Source organism: Salvelinus sp. IW2-2015, linkage group LG25 (genome assembly GCF_002910315.2).
Source record: "Salvelinus sp. IW2-2015 linkage group LG25, ASM291031v2, whole genome shotgun sequence".
Lineage (NCBI taxonomy): Eukaryota > Metazoa > Chordata > Actinopteri > Salmoniformes > Salmonidae > Salvelinus > Salvelinus sp. IW2-2015.
The window spans coordinates 13,895,216-13,901,387 of record NC_036865.1 but is presented as its reverse complement, the minus strand read 5'-3'; positions in this window follow the sequence as shown (position 1 = coordinate 13,901,387).

The following is a 6,172-nucleotide window of genomic DNA, read 5'->3' as shown; positions in this document are numbered from 1 at the left end:
TGGGATCCGATGGTGACGGGAGGGGAACAGGGTTGTCCAAACCCCGACCCCTGATTTTGCATGTGAAAGGACTGCAGGATTTTCTCTCTGTCTGAGTCTGGAACCCTCAAGCTGACCAACATGCATAAATCTTAGAGGGGGGGATGCTCGTGGAGTGCATGTGGTAGCTGGCCAGGAACCACCCCCACTGCATACCAATCATTGCACCCCAAAAAACAAAGCCCCCCAGGGCACACCCTAATAACCGCAACCTCCCGCCAAGCCAGCACAAAAACCCAGACAAAAAAACAGTCCAGAAAAATGCAAATGACCTTCCTCTTATAAAGAAACAACAGCCTCTATAAACTGATCTATCCTACCTGCCAGACCTTGGCACGTTCCTCGCCCCACGCCAAACCAATGTGAACCTGTCCCTGTCTGGCTGTAACCCTGTCCCTGTCACTGCCCCCATGTCTTCCTACACATATCCTGTCACCTGCTTTTGCCCCTTCCCATGTCACTGTGTACAGCTCAGCTCTAGCCTTGTATGTGGCCTTGTCTCCTGGTTCCAGCTCTTGCTCCATCCCTATAATTCCTGGGTCTGTCCTTCCGTGGTTCTAGATCTAGCCCAATGTCTGTCTCCTGTCCCTGGCCTCTAGCTCCAGTCCTGTGTCTGTGTCTGTCCCTGATCTCTAGCTCTAGCCTGTGTCTGATGTCGTCCTTGACTCAAGCTCTAGCCCTGTGGTCTGTGTCTGTCCCCTGACTCAAGCTCTAGCCCTGGTGTCTGTGTCTGTCCTGACTCTAGCTCTAGCCCTGGTGTCTGTGTCTGTCCCTGACTCAAGCTCTAGCCCTGTGTCTGTGTCTGTCCCTGACTCAAGCTCTAAGCCCTGTGTCTGTCCCTGTCCCTGACTCAAGCTCTAGCCATGTGTCTGTCCCTGTCCCTGACTCAAGCTCTAGCCATGTGTCTGTCCCTGTCCCCTGACTCAAGCTCTAGCCATGTGTCTGTCCCTGTCCCTGACTCAAGCTCTAGCCCTGTGTGTCTGTCCCTGTCCTGACTCAAGCTCTAGCCGCTGTGTCTGTCCCGTGTCCCTTCAAGCTCTAGCCATGTGGTCTGTCCCTGTCCCTGACTCAAGCTCTAGCCCTGTGTCTTGTCCTGTCCCTGACTCAGCTCTAGCCCTGTGTCTGTTCCTGTCCCTGACTCAAGCCTCTAGCCATGTGTCTGTCCCTGTCCCTGAACTCAAGCTCATAGCCCTGTGCCGTTCCCTGTCCTGACCTCAAGCTCATGCCCTGTGGTTCTGTCCCTGTCCCTGACTCAAGCTCTAGCCCTTGTGTCCTGATCCCTGTCCCTGACTCATAGCTCTAGCCTGCTGTCCTGTGTCCCTGACTCAAGCTCTAGCCCTGTGGTCTGTCGCTGTTCCCTGACTCAAGGCTGTAGCCTGTCCGTTCCCTGTCCCTGACTCAAGCTCTAGCCCTGTGTCTGTCCCTGTCCCTGACTCTAGCTCCAGCCCTGTGTCTGTGTCTGTCCCTGGCTCTAGCTCCAGCCCTGGCCCTCTGCCTGGCTGTGTTTAAGAGCTGGCTGAATACTAGTGACCTTTAATAAGGAGGGGGATCCCGAGACGGCTTTCCCAGACACCCACTGACCTTTCAGCCAGACGGGGCATGGGGAGGGGGGACAGGGGGATGGGGATGGCGAGTGGAGAGCAGGAGAGGGGAGGCCTGGTTGACTGTGGACTCTGAACTGGCCAGCTACCGTTAGTAGTTTATGTGAATCCGCTATTGTTTTGTGTGTGTGTGTGTGTGTGTGCATTTGCTGTTTGTTTGTATGTGTGTGTGTGTGTGTCTTTGTTTGGCAGAGCCCTCTTCCCCTATTGTGTAAGGAGAAGGGTTCCATATGCAAAGCGCTCTGAGCCTCAGTCCTGAACCTGCACTAATCGATTTGTCTGTGGAGGCGAATCGGTCACACTTCGAGATCCACATTGCACCTCTCGCTTTGTGACATCATAGGCCCTGGCACCTCTGCCAGTCAAGGCAACACTGACAGATTATGTTGAGGAAAAGAACAGGACAAACCTTTAACACCGCAAGAGAACAACAGGAACCACAACAACAAGAGAACGAGACCCACAGCCAAAAAACACCCACAATAATGTCAGGAGGAATAACCGCCATTAAGGATAAGAGTGTTTGTTTATTTGGTAATCTGTAGTCCTCAGTGGTCCTCTGTAGCTCAGTTGGTAGAGCATAGTGCTATTTTACTCACCTTATGCTGTCAACCATGTCCATGTTTCAAAAGCCAGTCATGTTTAGCTCCTCATTCTTTGGAAGGACACATCCATTCTTTGGAAGAAGGACACAGCCATTCTTTGGAAGAAGGACACAGCCATTCTTTGGAAGAAGGACACATCATTCGAAAGATGGAGGGGTGTGATGGTATTGGTTGAGTCAGCCAACGACCTAAAAAAAAGAGTGATGGCCAAACAGTGCACGATTGAGACAGAACTGTAACTAGCTAGCTAGCCAACCTTCTCCAACGTTCTCCTGGACTATAAGCTTTTCAACAACATAATATTAAAAACATTAATTAAACTGCAATAGCGAAATTAACATGAGCCAACTTGTTTTCCAACAGTAGAATTTAAATAGCAACCGCTAACTTTTGGCTATCAATACCATGGTAATGGTACAGTAGAGTTACGGTACCTCCAGCATTTGTTTTCATAGGTCTAAAATATAATGCAATCTTCTAACGTTACCAAGGTTAAGTTATTGCCCATTAGCTATCTAGCTAACGTTTGCTATCTATGTAAACAGCTTACAGTACGGTCACACATATAATTTGGTAACATTACAGTAGCATTTACTTTCAGTCGGGGGAGATGTCAACTCAGAGTCAGTGTCAACTGATTTTCCCTTGACTATTTAGCTGGGTAGTTCTATTACTATGCCAGCTAAGTTAGATAATACTTTGACATACAGGGGACGAACGTTGCTATAAACAACATTATCTACAATACCAGTCAAAAGTTTGGACACACCTACTCATTGAAGGGATTTTCTTTATTTTGACAATTTTGTACATTGTAGAATAATAGTGAAGACATCAAAACTATGAAAAACATGTGGAATCAGGTAGCAACCAAAACAGTGTTAAACAAATAAAAAAATATTTGATATTTTAGATTCTTCAAAGTAGCCACCCTTTTCCTTGATGACAGCTTTGCACACTGTTGGCATTCTCTCAACCAGCTTCACCTGGAATGCTTTTCCAACAGTCTTGAAGGAGTTCCCACATATGCTAAGCACCTGTTGGCTGCTTTTCCTTCCCTCTGCAGTGCATCTGTAACGATTGTCTATTTCGTCCTCCTCATCGGACGAGGAGAGGCGAGAAGGATCGGACCAATATGCAGAGTGGTTCGTGCTCATGATGATTTATTAAAACCGAAACTGAACACTGAAATACAAAACAATAAACGAAGTGCAGAAAACCGAAACAGTACCGTGTGGTGAAAACACTAACACGGTAGACAAACACCCACAAAACACTGTGAAACCCAGGCTGCCTAAGTATGATTCTCATCAGGGACAACGATTGACAGCTGCCTCTGATTGAGAGTCATACCAGGCCGAACACAAAAATCCCAACATAGAAAATCACACATAGACAACCCACCCAACTCACGCCCTGACCATACTAAATAAATACAAAACAAGGGAAAACAGGTCAGGAACGTGACAGAACCCCCCCTTAAGGTGCAAACTCCGGGCCACCACCTAAAACTCTAGGGGAGGGTCTGGGTGGGCGTCTGTCCGCGTGGCGGCTCTGGCGCGGGACGTGGACCCCACTTAAACAATGTTTGTCCGCCTCCTTAATCGCCTCCGTGGCCTTTTATGAGCGGCGATCCTCGCCGCCGACCTTGGCCTGGGGACCCTAGCCCTGGGACCCAAATGCACGGGGAATTCCGGCAACGCCGGACAGGTGGGAGACTCCGGCAGCGCTGGAGTGAAGGACGCCTCCGGCAGCTCCAGAGTGATGAGCGATTTTGGCATCGCCTGGCTGACTGCAGGCTCTGGCGGATCCTGGCTGACTGCAGGCTCTGGCGGATCCTGGCGGCTGCTCTGCAGCTCCTGGCTGGCTGGCTCTGGCAGCTCCTGGCTGGCTGGCTCTGGCAGCTCCTGGCTGCTGCGCTCTGGCAGCTCCTGGCTGGCTGGCTCTGGCAGCTCTCTGCTGGAATGACGGCTCTGGCTGGTCATGGCTGGCTGACGGCTCTGGCTGGTCATGGCTGGCTGACGGCTCTGGCTGGTCATAGCTGGCTGACGGCTCTGGCTGGTCATGGCTGGCTGACGACTCTGGCTGGTCACGGCTGGCTGACACGCTGTCCGGCTGGCTGACGGCTCTGGCTGTCACGGCTGGCTGACGGCTCTGGCTGGTCACGGCTGGCTGACGGCTCTGGCTCTCCTGTCTGCGCACGGCTCTGGCTGCTCTGTCTGGCGGACGGCTCTAGCGGCTCGGACAGACGGGCAGATCTGACGGCTCGGGACAGACGGGCAGCTCTGACGGCTCGGGACAGACGGGCGGCTCTAGTGGCTCCTGACTGACGGACGGCTTCTAGCGGCTCGGGACAGACAGGCAGCTCTGACGGGTTGGGACAGGCAGGCAGCTCAGACAGCGCTGGCAGGCAGACAGCTCAGCAGCGCTGGGCAGGCAGGCAGCTCAGGCAGCGCTGGGCAGGCAGGCAGCTCAGGTAGCGCTGGGCAGGCAGGCAGCTCAGGCAGCGCTGGGCAGGCAGGCAGCTCAGGCAGCGCTGGCAGGCAGGTACACCTGTAGGGAGGAGACGCGAGAGACAGCCTGTGCGGGGGGCTGCCACCGGAGGACTGTACGTGGAGGTGGCACCGGATATACCGGACCGTGAAGGAGTACACGCGCTCTTGAGCACCGAGCCTGCCCAACCTTACCAGGTTGAATGGTCCCCGTAGCCCTGCCAGTGCGGCGAGGTGGAATAGCCCGCACTGGACTATGCTGGCGAAACCGGGGACACCATTTGTAAGGCTGGTGCCATGTACGCCGGCCCGAGGAGACGCACTGGAGACCAGATGCGTTGGGCCGGCTTCATGACACCCGCGCTAGATGCCCAACCTAGCCCTACCAGTGCGGCGAGGTGGAATAGCCCGCACTGGGCTAAGCACGCGTACTGGGGACACCGTGCGCTCCACCGCATAACACGGTGTCTGACCAGTACGACGCCCTCTCACTCCACGGTAAGCACGGGGAGTTGCTCAGGTCTCCTACCCGGCTTTGCCACACTCCGCGTGTGCCCCCCAATTAAAATTTTTGGGTCTGACTCTCGGGCTCCCAACCGCGTCGCCGCGCTGCCTCCTCATACCAGCGCCTCTCTGCCTTCGCTGCCTCCAACTCGGCTTTAGGACAGCGATATTCCCCTGGCTGAGCCCAGGGTCCCTTGCCGTCCAGAATCTCCTCCCACGTCCATGAGTCCTGGATTTTTCTCCGCTGCTGCTGCTGCTGTCGCTGCCCTTTTCCACTCTGCTTGGTCCTTCGTTGGTGGGTGTTTCTGTAACGATTGTCTATTTCGTCCTCCTCATCGGACGAGGAGAGGCGAGAAGGATCGGACCAATATGCAGAGTGGTTCGTGCTCATGATGATTTATTAAAACCGAAACTGAACACTGAAATACAAAACAATAAACGAAGTGCAGAAAACCGAAACAGTACCGTGTGGTGAAAACACTAACACGGTAGACAAACACCCACAAAACACATGTGAAACCCAGGCTGCCTAAGTATGATTCTCAGTCAGGGACAACGATTGACAGCTGCCTCTGATTGAGAATCATACCAGGCCGAACACAAAATCCCAACATAGAAAATCACACATAGACAACCCACCCAACTCACGCCCTGACCATACTAAATAAATACAAAACAAGGGAAAACAGGTCAGGAACGTGACAGCATCTCATCCCAAACCATCTAATTTGGGTTGAGGTTGGGTAATTATGGAGGCCAGGTCATCTGATGYAGCACTCCATCACTCTCCTTTTTGTTCAAATAGCCCTTACACAACCTGGAGGTGTGTTGGGTCATTGTCCTGTTGAAAAACAAATGATAGTCCTACTAAGTGCAAACCAGATGGGATGGCGTATCGCTGCTGAATGCTGTGGTAGCCWTGCTGGTTAAG